Source organism: Lissotriton helveticus, chromosome 6 (genome assembly GCF_964261635.1).
Source record: "Lissotriton helveticus chromosome 6, aLisHel1.1, whole genome shotgun sequence".
NCBI classification, from domain to species: Eukaryota; Metazoa; Chordata; class Amphibia; order Caudata; family Salamandridae; genus Lissotriton; species Lissotriton helveticus.
In genome coordinates this window covers 127,584,541-127,603,066 of record NC_136067.1, presented here as the reverse complement: position 1 = coordinate 127,603,066, position 18,526 = coordinate 127,584,541, and the positions used below count along the sequence as shown (strand labels likewise).

At 44.2% G+C, this 18,526-nt stretch overlaps 1 protein-coding gene and 1 pseudogene across 1 annotated transcript in view; one reads left to right on the top strand and one right to left on the bottom strand.

The window, feature by feature from the left end:
• The window catches only part of LOC144762198 (uncharacterized), a 158,493-nt pseudogene extending 144,214 nt beyond the window's left edge, over window positions 1–14,279 (bottom strand).
• LRFN2 (leucine rich repeat and fibronectin type III domain containing 2) overlaps window positions 1–18,526 on the top strand; it is a 1,621,598-nt gene that overhangs the window by 1,239,228 nt on the left and 363,844 nt on the right. The window lies entirely within an intron of this gene.

Sequence of the window (18,526 nt, the reverse complement as noted above, 5' to 3'; positions counted from 1 at the left end):
CTCCCATACGGAGCATGTCCTTTAATTCTCTATGGAACCCTGCTGGATCTTTGTCATGACAGGGAATTAATTTCTTCATCTCGAGGAGTTCCATCTTTGTAATCGGAGTGTAAACAAACACTCGTTCTAGTTCGCCACCCGTTCCTCTAACTGGGTGGACTTCTCGTAACGGATTCTGTCTCTCTATGTAAAATGGTTTACTTTCTGGGGGTGAGACATGAACAAAATGCGGGTTCAGAAACGTTCGATATTTGTGACGCTGTTCTAGAATGACACTAATTAAATCGGTACCTAGACCTTTCCATCTATACTGGAGTAACTCGTTCAGGACATCATGTAACGGGCCTGGATCAGAGTGCTGACCCTCATACAATGTAATGAGGTGCTGAATCATATACATACCCGCCAGTCGTTGCTCGGCTGGGGGCAGTTTCAGAAACATTTGTGCCACTATTTCGTCTGGAAAAGTGGTAGAATCAGTAATCCATCGGACTGCGATTCGTGATTTCAGAATGTGATCGGTAGCTTGAAATACTTGTTCTAGAGAACCTTGTTCTGGTGCTGGATGATGGAAAGTAGACTTGGGTTCTAGACGTAAATGGCGATCTGGAAATCTAGGTTTTCCTACATACGCTATTCTGGCGGAATTTTCGTCGTCTAACTCTTCAGTATCAGAGTTACTTTCTTTCTCGCTTACTTGTGCTGCTTTACGTTGATCGTGTAACCTTATTATTTCTTTACGTATTTTCTTGTACATACTCTCCATAGCACCGACGGTCTTGTGCTTACCCTCGGCTATATTATCACTCCACCTTGTCAGGGTTCTCATTTCAGCCGGATCTTTAGACGGGTAATCTTGTTCTCTTATTAGACAATTGATCAGAAACTTTAATATCATGAGCTGGATCTCGGCTTTCCTTTGAGACATGGCCTCGCTAATGCTTTCTGGATCATCCCCTGTACGGATGAAACGATATATTCTGTCTAGATCTTCTTTCATATTTGGTAAGGTGACTAGATACTCGGTCACCTTTCTTACGCGGAATGAATATAAAACCATATTATCCTCGCCTGGGACTGGATCATAGCCGCATTCGGCAAGGGACTTTCTTATTTCTGCTACAGTCTGATGTCTGGGCGTACGCTGTGACGCTTGTGCATGTAATTCGGCTGTCGTTAAACGCTTGTGTGGCGGCGGGGTTTGAGGAGTACCTCCTCCTGCGGCCCCTAAACTAGAGTCGTCTACTGAGGCTCTTCGTCCTGGCAGAGTGGGAAATGGAAATGCAGGCTGGACTTGTATGGCGGGCTGGACCGGGGGGACCGTAGCAGGTACTCCGGTGTCTGGAGGAGCGGGAAGTGCCTGATTTACAGGGACTGGCGGAGCGCGAACAGGATTTGCATATTCTGGGACTGTGTCGTCCAAATAGGACGAAATAAAAATATCAGCTGCGGTCTGTTTGTGACGTAGCTTGGTCGGAACTAATGGTGGCGGGAAATTACTGGATGCCTCTGGGGTCGCTTTTGGCAAGCCCTCGGCAAAGAGAGGATACATACCCCTAATAAGGGCATGCCTCTGTCTGTCTGACTGTTCGGCTTTGACTTGTTCACCTATCTCGATTAGTTCTTTTTCTTGTGCTCGTTCTAAGGATTCTCTACTTAATTCTGACTTTCTGATTTCCTTTTCAGTTCTTTTATGAGCTTCTTTACGCCATAACTCGATGGCATCTTTCTGTGACTGTCTGGCTTTCTTTTTCCATAATGCTTCTTCTACTCGCATGATGCACTCGGCATCCCATGTACCCGATACGGGCCATCTATACTTTTCTTCTAACTGTTTGGTATACTCTACCCATAAATCTAGATATAATATGGCACTTATGCCATGCTTCTGATACATGAAATGACCTGGACTGTCCCTAGGCGGAACTGGAACTGCTGCTTCCAGCAGACCCTTTCTGGTTTTTAACTGACGTAATTTCGAAAAGAGCGGCATGACTGAACTATAATCTAGACACAATACAATACACAATAAACACGATACTTATTCCCCATTCATACCACGACATTAAAATACATGAAGAACATTTAAAAATAACAGTTCGAACAGAAATACTACCTGGAATACGGAACACAGAATACATGAATTTTCTCGAGAACAGAACTGACTAGAACAGAGACTAGATGCACTGCTGAAACAGTACGAAACTTACCGGTCTCATAAAGAGACACGTCAGGACCCGCATCCACCGAAGTGGACACTTCGTTTGTGGGACTGGGTACCACCAACCCACGGACCAGAGTCAATTAGATTGACCCTGTCTAGATACTACCCCAGTAATGGTACTCACCGGGCAGCAAGAACGGAAGGCCTCGGACTGGACTGGACTGCTTCGATACCGGACGGACGACGAACTTCGGACTTCAGTTACGGGTGGACCTCCGGATACCTCGGACCTTGGACTCTTGGCTTGGGCTCTGGTCGGGACTCGCCGCGTTCCTCCACCGTCTCGTTTGGATGCTGGACCGCCTCCTCCGTCTCCTCCGTGGGCCTGAGGGATACTTGAAGCAGAAATATCTGCCGGTGCGCAGAAGAGTTCCGTCACGACTGCAGAGGGTCAGGGGGTCGGCGTGGCTTCACCGACGCGTGGGGAAAGGGCAAGTCCCTGTTCGGGCGCCATTATGTGGTAAATAAATAAATAATACCCTATTTTTGAATGTATAAATGAATAACAGATAGCTCAATAAATAAGAGTCAAAATTCGAGGTAGTAGGAGTTTTGCAGGTTTATTACAGCATAAAGGACAGGAACAGGACAACCTGCTTAAGAATAGGATGGCAGGGCCCAGCAGCGCTGCTGGGGGCAGGATCGGGACAAGGGGAACGGAGGACTTTTTTAATAACAGTGCATGAGCATATATGCATAACGCAAACACATAGCATTACATTGCAATAGGCGTAGCAGTGGGTGGAGCAGAAGGCATGACGCGTAGCAGTCGCGAAAGATAAGGGTGAAAGGGGGTGTAACAGGGCGTATACATAGACATGTGATGCAAACGTAACAGAATATGTCATGAATGGGGCGGAAACCATGGAGGGGGCTACCTAAGGAGCCGGGACCTCTAACCTGATGGTGCGCGCAAACTGGCAATGACGTGTTACTAGGAGAAGCTGGGGGCTATGAACTTTGTGCTAGGAGCAGAGACTGAAGTCTGGAGAGTCAGGGCGACATGTACCTAAACAGTATCTAGTATCTGATGTTTAGAGAACATGTTGATATAAACTAGAAGTCAGGAGAGGAAAGGCTAACAGACACTAAGACTGGACCATGCATTATTCTTCATGTAGTGCGTGATGAAGAATACTAAATGACCATTAATACAGTATTTCTCTAACATGGAGCCGGAAAGGCTAGACAATGACGGAACTATTGATGCGATTCAGTAGTTTAGGAATGCAGAGAAGGAGGACTGAACTGATAACAGGAACTATAACATACTTTTGGCAGACTCAGAGGCAGAGCCAGGCTGAACCGGGCACTGCGTGGCAGGAAGTAAGTGAAGGGTCGAGGATACAGGTGGGGGCTGTATCGCTCCTCAGCGAGGTTTCAGGAGACAGGAGCTGAATCTGGTGTCCAGGCCCTTTTGAGGCCTAGAGACGGGGACTTTATAATGGAATAACGTGCACACTGAGAAACGTGGCAACGTAGCTTTACATAGACCTGATATTCGTAGTATTCACGAGAACTGGAACTGACATACTAGAGGTGGACACAACTGTAATTGCGTCATTAATCGAACAAAGGGAATGCATATGCATATTTAATCATGCACACATAACATATGATGGAGGAGGCGTAGGGACACAGAACATGGCAAAATTTACTTTTCCACACACTCACCCCCAGTCACAGATCTGGGTTGAATCCATCATCGTTCTTTAGCTCACTTCGCTACCCCACTTAAGACATAGCTATATGCAAATCAGTCTTGACCCTGTGCCTCATGGGAACCGATCCTGAAATCAGTCCCAGGATGCTTGTTTCCAGTCCAGTGAAGACATGGCTTGCAGTTTGGTCTGGGCAGTTCCCAAGAGGCGACACCCAGCCTGCTTTTTGCAACACACCAATGACTATCCATGATGCTCTTCCTGCTCCTCATAGCCCCTTCCACCGCGAACACAACTCATTGCGCTGGACTTTGAATGTAACCCTTTCAACAGGACTAACTTTGCAGCTGTATCTGGCCTGTGCTCCATTGCAGTTGGCATGAACTTGAGACTTTCACCCGGTCTTGCACGACCAGATAGCCACGAGTAGTGATTTCTACTTTTTCATTTAAATCTTTACAATTGCATATTTCCAGTGCTACTAATTGGATTTGTGTCCTTTTGGTGTCAAATTATATATTGAATTCTACTCTCTTGCTCTACATTCGGAAAGGACTTTTCTTGTGTTGTGTTTTAACTTTATCACTGCTTGAAGTGCTGCATAAATACTTTACACATTGCCTCCAGGTTAAGCCTTACTGCTTTGTGCCAAGCTACCAGTGATTTGAGTACCGGTTAAATTGGGGTTTGCTTGTGACTTCACCCTGACCAGGACTGTGGTTACCACTTGAGTAGGGTTTCACCCCCCCTCCACCAGTAACCCAACGCTTACATATTCTGTATATGAGGATGTTGCAGTACCAGTGGTTGGACATATGTGGTGCTGGATGTACTCCAGCTTCGAGCTGGAGTACATTTAGTTCTGTTTTAGGTCCTTTTTGGCTGTAGTAACTTTAGTAGTGCAGTATGTGAACAGCAATGTGCTTACTCTTTTGTGGAAGGTTGTCTGTCCCTCCCTAAATCCCTCCTTGTGAATCGTATTTTGTAGTAAGTATTACTACTGCAGTACTGATTTACGTGCTACAAAATGCAGTTTATGAATCAGTCCCAATGTCTTTTTTCACATAGAATTAATTTTCGAAGAATGAATTGTTTGGGTAGCTGAAGTGGTAAGGTACATAATTCACCATGGCATTGTTGAAAGATAAATTAAAGGAGGGTCCTCTAGCGTCTGATGGATGAAATAGAGTTTGAGATTCTAGAATGAAGTGTTGGTATGATGAAGGAAATGTAAAGACAATTTGTGTCATCACTGTATTGTTGATAACACAAATGAAATGAGCAGTCAATATCACCAAGAGCAGTTGTGTGGAGGTAGAGAACGACCATTGCAAGTTCTGTAGCTTGTGGGATATCACCCACAAGGATATTCGGTGGTTGAAGTATGGGACTCCAGGAAATGGAAAAAGCAGTGGTTGGCAAGGTAAAAGAAGAATTAATTGCAAGAATTATTCTATGATATCCATGGAGACAAAGGTAAAAAGCAAAATAGGGTGATCAATGGCAGCTACTAGAGCTGGGTGAAAAATATGTTTTAATATGATCTGTATCGGCCTAACAAACTTAACAGGCATTGGCAAAGCCAATATGTATCTCCTATACAAGAGCTATTGACATTGCCAATGCATTTTAGCCATGTTGTACACCAGCATGGCTGCTGTTCAGCACGGCTAAAAGTTAGTGGCGTAGAGGAGCATAGCATGGAGTGGAGTGTTACAGAGTGGAGTGTCAAAAAGTGACGTTCAGACTGACGTTCATTCAACAAACCAATGCTATTGTGTCTGCTTCCTACTTCCTGATAAAAAAAATCAGGAAGGTACTTCCATATATTCCTGTGGAAACTAAGAAAGTGGTCATCATTTCTCTCATACAATCCAAGTTGGATTAATGCAACGGGCTATATTTGAATGTCCAGAAGCAGTGCCAGAGGAAACTTCAGGCAGTACAGAACTCGGCGGTTCGTCTTCTGTCAAGCCTACCCCGGCACAAATCTATCTCAGAGGAAATTCGTAAGCTGCATTGGCTTCCAGTGGAGCAACGGATCAAATTTAAGGCGCTGTGTGTAGCCTTTAAAGCTTTGACACAGAAGGGTCCGTTGTTTCTGCAGGAGCTCTTTGTGTGGTACCAGCCAGCCAGACCACTACGTTCTATGGAGGCGAAACTACTGGCAGTGCCGAAAATTCGGACCATGCATTGGGGAGGGCAGAGTTTTCATTATGGCACTTCAAAGCCATGGGATTTGTTGCCATCTGAGATTAGGAAGAATAGCTCTCTTTTGAGCTTTAGATAAAACCTGAAAACTTGGCTGTTCCAGTGAGGGGTGTTAGACAGGGTCTGCTCATGGTTTTCAGCGCCGAGACACCATTTTGGTATTTGCGCGCTTTATAAATATCATTATCGTTATCATTATCATTATCATATATTGACGAAAAGTGGAGTAGAATGTTGTAGAGTGGAGTGGCGTGGAGTGTCATGGACTGGAGTCTCATAGAATGGAGTGGAGTAGAGTGGAGAGTCGTAGAGTGAATGGGTGTAGAGTGGAGGGGCATAAAGTGGAATAAAGCATCATAGAGTGGAGTAGTGTCAAGGAGCAGTTTAAAGTGGAGTACAGTCAGAGTGGAGTGGCGTAGAGACATGGAGTGGAGTGTCGTAAAGTTGTGGAGTGGTGTAGAGTGGAGTAGATTGGCCTAGAGTGAAGTAGCATAGAATGGAGTGCCGTATAGTGGCATAGAGAGTAGGAGAGTGTTGTAAAGTGTCGTAGAGTGTCAGAGTCTCATAGAGAGGAGTGGTGTACAGTGTTGCATTCAGTATAGTAGAATAGATTGGATAAAAGTAGAGTGTCCTAGAGTGGAGTGGCAAAGCGTGGAGTAGAGTAGCATAGAGTGATGTGGAGTGTTGTAGAGTGTCATAGAGTGACGTGTTGTAGAGTAGAGTGTTGTACCATAGAGTAGCGTGGCCTAGATGGAAGTGGGAAACCGTGGCGTAGAGTGTAGTGGAGTGTGGTGGAGTCTGGTGTGGTGGCATAGAGTGGAGTGTCGTACAGTGTTGTAGTGTGTCGTTGAGTGGAGAAGAGTGGAGTAGAGTGGAGTGGATTAGAGTGGAATGATTTAGAATGGAGTATGCATAGTGTGTTAACACACTGCCATTACAGACAACACATTTTCAATTGAAATGACCATTGCATTTGTATGTACAATTTTACTTATACAATTATATAGCATACAAACAATAATGTGCGGAAATGGCATCACCTTGTGCATTGATTTATTTTGGTTGTACTAAAATCTTTGTTTTCTGAATTACTAAAAAAGTGCATTTGTGCTTTCCTAATTCTGACATATTCTGAAATATTTATACAGTTCATTTATAGTCATTTAAATTGTGCTGTATTCTAGAAAAAACAATACATATCTGCCCCAGTACCCAGCAAACCTTTCGCATAAATCCTCTCACGTTGAAGTCAGAGGAAGAAAAGTAAACACCGAGCTTCCTCAGAAGACAGAACCTGACTTTGTCAATAAACACACAGCAAATGTGACAAGATCAGAACCAGTGCTTAATTTGACCGAGTGGTCTCCAGTGCCGGCACCTGCGCTTACTCGTCAGCGCTGGTATTTACAGCACAAACTCAACCAAAAGGTATTGGAGGGCTTTTCATGAGTACCAGATAAGGACTCATTCATTTTTTGTGGGCATGGGGAGAATAAATGATTTACCTAGAATGAAAGGGTCTTGAGCATGGGCCGAGACTCAAACCTGGTTCCCCAGCACCAAAGTCGGCAGCTCTGGCTGTTACGCCACACCAAGTCCCCACGGGTAGGGTTTCATGGCTAGCAGTTAGTTCTGTTCTAGACGGCACTAATAGGAGCAATGGGGAGCTGCATGTTGCCTCCTGACAAGAGCCTCAGCACTTACTTTTTCACATGTTAACCACTGATGAGAACAACATTTAAAAGCCTGTTTACAGAAAGCGAGGACTTGTGGAAAAATAAAAGGAACACTGGTGAACGAGCTTTGTTCCACTGGGGGGAAGAAGATATGCAGGAAAGCCTAAAACAAATAAAGTCAGTGAATAGAAAGCCAGAAAATGTGAATTACAAACCACAAAGCCAATGGTCAGCAATGGGTAGAATGCTTTCCCAGGGAAGCTTTTAGAATGACCCCAAGCAGTCTTTTGGCAACCAGGCAGTTGCACTGTCTTGTAGGTTTCAACCTAGAAAACGAGAACAGCAGGTGGTGTCTTTCTTGATGTGGTTCTCTGACTAGATCAAGATGACTGGCCTGGGTTTGAGTCACGGGCAGTTTGTAAAAGAGTTGGTGCAATACCAATCAGTCTGGCATTTCTGTCTACCAACCAGAATACATACCTGTGTTAGAACCATTCTGATTGGCTTGTGATAGTCAAATAGAAGGAATGATTGTAGGTTGCTGCACATCTGTGCACCACGTCCAGCGAGGCACTGAAGTTTTTTCCATATATGTGCACAAAATCAGTTTTTTTCCTAGAGTTTTCTCAGATTTTCAAAATGAGTTTCACTCTGAAGCAGATAAAACAGAGCATATTTCACCAGTTTTGCTTCTTGGTGAAATAGTTCCTTGTTCCAACAGCTCACCATTTCAGGAAACAATTTGAGGATTCACGATTAGTTTATTGTAACGGGCTCCGCTGTCAGCACAGTGACAACCTCTAAACTCCCCTACATGTTCAAAAGCAAACAGCATCTTCACATTCCATGACTCTCATTGTTACAGTTTGGAAGATGGCTGAGGTGAGCAGAAGTTGTAGTACTAAATACATGCACAAAAGGGCTGTTTTTTATATAGTGAAATCAGCAAATTCCAGATTGTAATTATCGTACGTTTGAGAGGACCGTCAGTCTTTTGTTTTGTGGAGTCAATAATCGGAATAGAAGGACAGGAGAATGTATTCATGATGAAAAAAGAACCAGAAGAAAAACAAAGAAAACTGGAGGAAAATGCGTTTGCCCAGTTCACTGAAAGCCACTGTGACTATTTAATTTTGAAGTCCATGGAGCCCAATGTTATCTTATAGACAATTATTAAAAGCTAGAACAAGGGCCAGCAGGCAGACGTTTCTTCCTGTTATTCCTCTTATGCAAGTATTCAAAAAGGACTTGGGCATTTTAATCACTGAACAAAGCTACCTTAATTGCTAAAATGTCAGGAAATAACTTAAGGCTCCATTGGAAAAAGACTCCCTATGGTTCAGACCACCATGGTGAATTAGAAGCGTAGCCCATGCGGAGGCAAAGTCAATGCCGGTACTAAGGACCCGATGCGTCATTCCATTCACAAACCAGGGGTGCGCAATTTACACACCGACCAATATCAATTAGGCAAATCAAAATATTCCACCCACGGTGATTGGCTGGCAATACAGGGGTTGGAAGCCTGCAAGGGACAGGAGGCCTCCGTCCCAACAGATGATTTTCAAAAAGAGAATTTTTTTTTAAAGCAACCAGAGTACACCAAAGGAACAGATTCTGCTTTTAAAATACTTGTGAAAGCAGGAAGAGCCAGAACTCTGAGAAGTTCTAACTAACTTCTCCTCATCCCTCGGAAATTGAAAAAGAAAACCTCCCAGTCCTGATCTTTTTCGGATAATGTACTCAGGTTGTGGAACGCATTCCAGATTGAACTCAGATGCAACCCCTCCATCTCCTGCTTCAAAAGGGACTTGAAACTCCATCTCCTCAACAAAGCCAACTGAGCCTGGCTCCAATAACCCAGTTGACTCTCCTTACTATCTAGGCCATCAAAGATTGGTGGTCATTTAGACTGTTTCACCTACCTAAGCTATCACTTGATTCCCCCTCCAATGTATTCTGTAATTACTGTTTATTGTTATGCATATCTCCTCTTGTATCCTCATACCATGTTTTTCATCCCTCTATTTCATTCATGTTGTAAAGCACGCTGATACCCATGGGTCTAGCTAGTGCTATATAAAACTTATAAATAAAATAAATAATAATAAAATCAAAATGTTTCAGTTTGAACATGCACTGGGGGCAGCATGCAGGGGTCCTCTGGACACATCCTGCTCTGCTGATAAGTCACTGACATGATTCACAAAGGGGAAGGTTTCCCAATTGGACATCTTTCCCTTTGCTTATCAGTTACAAACCTACCTGGAGGACTGGTAACTCAATAGTTTGTAACCACAGTTAAAATCATAAGCCACTGACGAATTACTCTCCAAAGGGCAAATAGGAGGAGGACGTCCCTTTCACCCACCCTCTTACTTGAGATTCGGCAAGGATCAGAAAAGCCCTTTTATGAGGCTGATTTTTTTTTTATTCGTAAAATGGGTCTTTTATATATTAATAAAAGCCCATTTGTAGTTACAAACTGTATCATTTTATGAATCAAAGGTTTGGTGACCGCAAAAGTGCTTTGTATTACGGGACCCAAATGGCATTCCATGTTAGTTATTCTTAGCATGCTGAATAGAGGTTCACATTTACTACCTGCCAAGGGGAAAGCAGGGTTTGAGAAATGTGGTTGTTAGTTGACTGGGTTTTGAGCACTGGTCAAGCAGCAAACACAATCCCACTCAGAGTAAGGCAACAGCAAACCCCAAATTAACCTGTGCTATCCCACTGGTAGCTTGGCACAGAGAAGTCAGGTTTAACTTGAAGGGAATTTGTAAAGTATTTGAGCAATACTTCAAACAGTAAAATAGTGAAAACAACAAAAAGATCCCACACCAGGTTTAGAAAAAAATAGTTTTTTAGTTTTTCAAAATAAATAAAGCAAGACCAAAATGACAAAAATCCAAACAGTAAACCCGGAGATACTTAATTTTAAAGTGTTATGGTAAAATAATGCCAAAAAGCACAAACCACCAACGAGGGATATTTGGTCGCACCGGACCAGGACAAAGTAACAAGTTCAGGCCAACAGCGATGGCTACTGGTTAGGCATGCTGAACAAAGAAGCATCGCGCAGCTAAAGCGATGCTTCAGTTCCGAGATGCGGTTAGGCTGCGGAGTGAATCCAGCAGAGTGGCAGTCCATCAGCAGCACAGCAGTCCTTCTTCCTGGCAGAGTATCCACAGGGCCAGACGTGTACTGAACGTTGGTGTCTGAGGTCCAGTACTTATACCCAGTGTTGCCTTTGAAGCGAGGGAGACAGCAAAGACATGTTTTTGAAGTGCACAGATGTCCTCCCTTCCTGCCCTGGCTCCAGACCCACTACGGGGGTATGCAGCTCTTTGATTGTGGACAGGACGCAACCTATTCAGGTGTAAGTGAGGCTGTGCCCAGCTCCTCCCTCTCATCCTGCCAGTATGGCCCATCAAGTCACACCTAAGCTGTGGTTGTCTAAGATAAATACACAAAGCGCAACTGCCAACTACACCCAGTCAAGTGACCAGAGACAGGCATCAGGCACCAAATGGCTAAGGGAAGAACATGCTAACTTTCTAAAAGTGGAATTTTCAGATTTGTAATTTAAAATCCAATTTCACCATAAATTAGGATTTTTAATTAGGATTGCAGAGACACCAAACATGAATCAGTTATATCCTCCCATTTGTAAATTACGCTTTTAAAATATAATTAGGTAATCCCAATGTTATCCTATGGGAGATAAGGCATTGAAGTAGTGAAAATAGAATTTAAGAGTTTTTCACTACCAGGAGATGTAGAACTTAAAAGTACATGTTCTGCTTTCTAAAATCATTGTACCCTGCCCTGTGGGCGGTCCAAGGCCTACCCTAGGGATAAATTAAATGTATTAAAAAGGAAGGTTTGGGACTGACAAGAGGTTTAACTTGCCAGGTCGACATAGCAGCATAAAACTGCACACACAAGCTCTGCAATGCCTGAGACATGTTTTCAGGGCTAGCTAAGTGGCTACCACAATCGGTGCTGCAGGCCCACTAATATTATTTAATTTACAGGCCCTGGGCGCAGGTAGTGCACATTATTATAAGTAAATTAAATATGCAATTGGGGATAAGTCAATGTTACTACATTTCAGGGAAAGAGTACAAGCACTTTAGCACTGGTCAACAGTGGTAAAGTGTGCAGAATCCTAAGATCAGCAAAAACGAAATCAGCAGAAACAGGAGTTCTATAGACAAAGAGTTAGGGGAAACCACACCAATCATGCCAGGTCTAACACAGAGCGACGCATCTTTACTTTGGGCCACTGGGTCTGAATACGGAAGAATGTTCCAGAAACAGAAACACCATCAGATGTGTCGGGGTGCTGGCAAATGCAGGAGAGGCTATGTCATTGATGCTGACACTTCAACCCAGTCTTGATATGCGCTTCAAAAATATTTTACGTTTTTCAGTGATGCAGAGTACCATAAACTGCAAATTCACAGTTGCTGTTTTGGAGAGTTTGATTTCCATAAATCAGCCATGCAAAGCATCAACACCTCCTCCTGCACACCGATGCTTGGGCAGAATTATAGGCAGGGCCTATGCCTACTGAGGTCCCTGACTTTTGTATTCTTCCTGCTTCCCACAGATACCTGATCATACATGTACATGTGACACCTATTGTAGGTAAAAAGTCACTAAGAGCAGCCAAGGACCCCATGGGCCTAGGAATCTGATGGCCATTTGACTTCTCTAAACTCTATAAAAGTGTATATAGTATAATGGTAAAATACATAGGACATACTTAGAATATTACTACGCATCTAGTCCTAACCCTGTACCTGACCCCAACCCTCAACATAACCTTTAATGTAATCCTGGCCTTAACAAAATCCTGGCCTAGACCCTAATTACAGCCCTGTATCTAACCTTAGTGCTACACCTAAACTTAACCCTGAAACTAAACCTCACCTCGTACCTAACCCTGGCCATAATCCTAACACAAAGACTAACTTTAACACTAACTCTGATCTTTAACCTACATTTAAAGTTGAATCTAACTCTAAACCTAACCCTAAAACGAAAAATCAACTATAACGTAACCCTTGCCCTGAACAGTCAGAACCCCATTCAGAGGATAATGGAACAAGAGGGGCTACAGGGCCCAACTATGGAGGGTGTGGCCTTTGACTCCTGACACCCCGGGCTCGATCTACTATGGATCCTGAGCAACCTGGCCAAGTACCCCTTTAGCGCTTGACTCTCAGTGGTAGCGTGGATCGAGCAATCCAAGACTTCATGGGGGGGTGTAGACATGTGGGGTGAACAGAGGCTCACAACTTAAAATATGTCCTGATGCAGCAATAAATGATTTTCCTGTCATATCCTTTTTTTAATGAAGAAGGAGTATGGGCCCAAAGTAATATGCAACATTTACAATTAATACATACAGTCCTCTGAGGTCAGGGATTTAGTTTTATATAGGTGGGTCCCTGAGTCCCACTCCCCTCTCTCCAGTGGTAAGGGTTAATCCCTATTCACTATAGGTAACATTCAGGTTTGCCCCACTAGTAGTATGAGTCTCAGGATTCTTTATTAAAGTCAAAAGTGTTCCAACATGGAAGTGCTATACGATAGGCAAGTTCCCCCGGAACGTCTGCCCTGTATATCAGTCTTACCTGCGCCAGCAGGATAAGAGTAACCAGAGTCTTCTAGCATCCCTCTTCATGGGTGCTGGAGCTGCCACATCTGTCCAATTCAGGCCTCATCTGTGGCCCAAATGAGACAGTGGTTGAATGTCCCTGAGTACCTCATACTCAGTCTTACGGAAGCAGCTGCCGGGGGGGGGGGTCCTTGATACTCTTCCAATGCTTGGGAAGTCTCTTTGAATCCTCCCTATAGACCGGAGGGAGGGAGTTGTGACACTCCTTGTTTTGGTCCTCAGTCAGGGCTTAGACACACTGGGGCACAATGGCGGCCTCCTTCTCCTGACAACGTTCTTGACCTAACCATGCTTCTTGCCATGCCCTTGTGGCTGCCTCTGGCATATGAGGTCACAGACTTCACTCTGTAGAAGGGCTACGCCCCTGATCTGCACATCAGCAATCTTCACAGCAGCTGAACCTGGCATATTGGGTTGCCGACTTAATCAACACATGGGCGGTGAACCAATAGGTGCAGCAATAGTCATTTCCCAGTGTCCCTGCTCCAGTATAGTGGGGTCCGCAACTGTTCCCTGCCCACGGGCAACAACCCCATCCTTGCAGCACCTGTCTCCTCACACCTCGCTACAGGGATCCAATTGACAGGATCCCACACTGGACCTACCTCCTTGTCATTCTCCTCTTCCGCACAGGGCACACTGGTCTTGGCAAGCATTGGTGCTCCAGGGGCAGGTGGTCTTGAAGCCCCTGGGTGATGTCCCCAGTCCTGGTCACAGGCAGAAGTCTTGTAGAGCTTCTTCTCATTGCACAGCCCGACTGGATGCTTAAGAGTTGATAATTGTGGGTGCCTCGAGCTCCCCTTCTTATAGTACATTTCCAGACACCAAATGGGATTTAGAGTCTGAGCCTTTGAAGTTTATGTTGACGGTCTGTTTCCTTTTAAAGTGCATTCCCCTCTGCCCTGCCCTTCCTCAGGAAAGCAGTCTGTCATGGCAGGAGAAAATCCAAATTAGATAGGCCCACAACATGGGAGTGACTAAAGAATTACACCTGGATACTCAGCCACAGCCACATGTGGATCAAAATTCCAACCCTTGGCCTCAGATCTACTCATTATGATTTTCCTATCAGCCCCATCTCCTTCCTAAGAGATGCCCAGACCCCTTCCTACTGACCTTACTCTGAATCAAAGAGCACTATTTGAAGTGTACTGAAGAGACTGCCTGTTGGAAATGGCCCTTTTTGCAGGGTTATCCCCAAACTTTTTGCTTCTTCCTCCTTTGTTTTTCCTGACCCGTGGTTGTTGGCAATAGGACTCTGGGCACTTTACCACTGCTGATCAGTCCTAAAGTGCATATGCTCTCTATATAAATTGGTATTATGATTTGTATCCATGATTGGCAGATTTGTTTCATCAGTAGGTCCCTAGTAAAGTGCACTGAGTGTGCCAGGGCTGGTGATTCAAATGCTACTTGTGGGACTGCAGCACTGATTGAGCCACCCACATGAGTAGGCCTAAAATGGTGTCTCAGGCCTGCCACCGCAGTGCCTGTGTGCAATTGCTAACTGCCATGCTGACCTGGCCAGTGTCCCCACTGACCAGGCCTCACCCTTCCCTTTCTGTATACATTGGACACCCCTATGGAAGGCCCAAGGTACCCCCCTGGGCAGGGTGCAGTGTATGTAAAAGATAGAGCATGTACTAATATAGGTGACATGCTCTGATAGTGAACTACTGCCAATTTCGTTGTTCACTATTGAAAGGCTATCTTGCCCATAGGCTAGAATGGGGAATGCTGTGTATAATGTTTACCTGCATATCTTCCCATAGGAGCAAGATCGAAAATTCAAGTCTGGTATCCGTGCACTCAGAATTTAACAACCCATCTTTTAGGAAGTATGGTTTTTAAATCCTGTGTTTGAAAACAGCACTTTTAGAAAGTGGCTGTTTTCTTGTCTGACTTTTCTGTGTGCCTTAGCCTGTTTGTGAATCGACTGTCTGGTTTGTGAGTGACAGGGGCTAGGGTGGCTCCAGGAGGCTGAGTGAGTCAGCACTAGGCTGAATAGCTTCATCTGCATCTTGAGTGGTGGGAGGGGATAGCACCAGGGCCTGAATAGGGTTGTGCCTGCCTTCCACAATCCACTCTCTCTCAAAGGAAAGAAGGAGTCATGTAAACAGAGTGCTCCAGGACTAACCAGAACTTGTTTGGACTAGGCCAAGGCCGCTCTGCCTTCAGAGAACAAAGAGAATATTGGTATAAAAAGGGATACCCAGACCCCAGAAAATTAGATCATCCTGGATGGAACCTCTGCCAAGGAGAAAAGCTGGAAGACTGAAGAGAAAGGACTGTCCTGCTGTGTATGTGTGGGATGAACTGCAGTTGCTATTCTGCCAAGGAGAGGGGAAGGACTTTGCTGTGGCTGTGTCCCCTTGCTTGGAGAGATCTTCAAGGGCCGGAGAAGAGCTGGCCTCCTGTTAAGAAGTCCCAGGCACAAAAAGACTTCACCCCCAGCTTCCCCCTGAACTCTGCTGTGTAAGTTCTGACCTGCTTTAACCATTTGTGGGGCCTCTGAAAGATGTTGCCTGCTGTTTGGGGAGCAGGAAAAGAAGAAGAAAAGAAGACCTACAATTTTGCGCGCATCGCTCGTGGAGTGCATCGTCGACAGTGGAAGAGAATTCCTGTCACCGCGAAGATCGTTGCAGCGCCAGTTGCTGCTGCAAGAACCGACGCATTGTTCGTTTGCGGAGCCCATCGCCCCGGTGCGGTAAGATTGCTGTTGCTGCGAATATCATTGCAGAGCCTGTCTTCGGTGTGAGAACCGTCGCACGGCTTACTTGCGGACCGCATCACGTCGCTGCAAACATCACCGCAGAGTTCAACGCCATCGCATCAAGAGGCCACGACAGAAGAGGATCAACACTGCGCCGCGCTTCGCCACTGCACCGAAGATCGTCTCCGTCCCGAAGATCATCACATCATGCATGTGCGAGACGCTTCCTACCGGAGAACCTGCACCCCGGAATCCATACAAGGTATCGCATCGCTCCCCATACAGACCGGATTCGTCGCAACACGCTCGCTGCGTGCAGCGGTACTGTCACATCGCCTCCCCAGGGTCTCAGGAGTGACACATTGCTTGTTTTTCGACGCTGCAGTTGCCGCTAGGAACTTTTGTCGCATCTACAGGTACTTTGGGCTAAAACTGACGTAACTGTGGATTATTTTGACGCAAACCCTGAAACAGACCTATGGCATGGCGCACACACATAGTCTGCCCATGACACAGATGAAAGCAAAAATCAGCATCATGGAGCCCGACATCTTTACAGTTAGGGACCTTAGGGCAGGGTGCACGTCCATAATCATGCGAGGGACTTTTCCGTCACAACATTCGCCTTGGCCCTAAACCTAACCCAGACCCTAATCCTAACACAAAGCCTAACTAGAACACTAACTCTAACCCTAGTCCTAAACCTCAACCTAACCTTAATTGTATACATAACCCTAACTGAAAAACTAATCTTAACCTTTCATCTAACTAAAACCACAATCTTGCCTAATACTTACGTAGATATTTACCTGGAGATATAATTGCAGTTAATACTTTGGCTACAGATACATTTGTCCTCACAATATTTTACCCACAATATGTGTATTCAACTATATTTGGATGGCACACAGACCCAAGAGTAGCAGGACTCATTCCATCATGCTGTTCCTGGAAAAGCTGCCGCTTATTGCCATTGGTGATGAGGGAAAACTCAGCCAGATTTAGCTTGAGCTAGGCCAGACTCGAGTGATTGAGGGGAAATTCATCATATGGTAATATCATGACCTTCAGGTAGAGCTGGGCCTTATCCACATGTGGGTGACTTCTACTGCCTTTGATGGCCAGTAATCCTCCCCGGGGTATAATATTCAAGATTACTGGTGAGCAGATGTAGTCGTAGCGGATACAAAGATTTCTGGAACTGGTTCAGATCTGGAGGCACCCATCTAGACCAACTAGGCCTTACTCTTCTGGCATGGGTCAAACAACCGCAGGTCAATGTCATTGAAGATCATTTGGAAGATAGGGAAAAAAAGTTGGTGACATCATCTTTGTTCCCTCATAGTATAAAACACAAGAAGGCTACTGAAATATGGAATTATATAGGCACAACGTTTAGAGCAGAGTTTTCATTATCGTGTCATACAAAAATATTCAAGAAATATTTATTGTTAAAGAAATTCAAATTAAACAATACATAATTCTCTAAAAGTCAATAGTATCATACCTGAATCTTTAAAATGATCACAAATAGTGCTAAGCCACAAAAATGTAACATATGCTGTGACACCAGTGATATTTTTCACAAAACTATTCAGAATCAGAAATAACGAGTAGTGCTTTCCAAATATTTTCTAATAGTACAGGTTTGAGTTAGTGTTTTGTAATCTAGCACCTAGTAGCAAAAAACGTTTTAAAACTCTATAAAAGCTCCCATTTTGGAATTATGTACATATACATTTGTGGGTAAGAAAAGCAAAGAAAGATGGAATGTTTGGGAGCTGGAAATATATGTCTGTCATCAATAACACAGTTCTAATATAGTAGAACGTGGTGCCTTTTACAGCATTGTTCTTCACCATAATCTCAAGAATTTGATCTATTATGCATTATTATGCCTGCGACTTTCCAGTTCCACTAGCTAACGATACTTAAAGGAATGAAAAGACAAGGGGACATCACATTTTAACTGGAATTGTAATATATTTAAGGGCGTAATCTAATGTTGTTTTTGCCAGGCTGATGACCAGCACACAATATATAAATACACACCGTTAGTATTGGAAGACCCTCTTAAATGTTTGCATTAAAAGGTTTTTGTTTTTTAATTATTAGTTTCTAGAATTCAGAGCTTGCCCACAGTATGCCACTTACTAAATCCGGTTCTTTTGTAGACATTGCACCAGTATTTCAAAGTCTGCTCTTAACTTATTTGACATAATGACTACAGTAAAAATGTACAGGTATTAAACAAGAGTGGGTTAATTGTATGGTGATTTAATTAAACTAAAAAGGTGAAACTTTTAGAATGATGATACAGTAGAAGTAGCAGTGTACTTACTTATATGA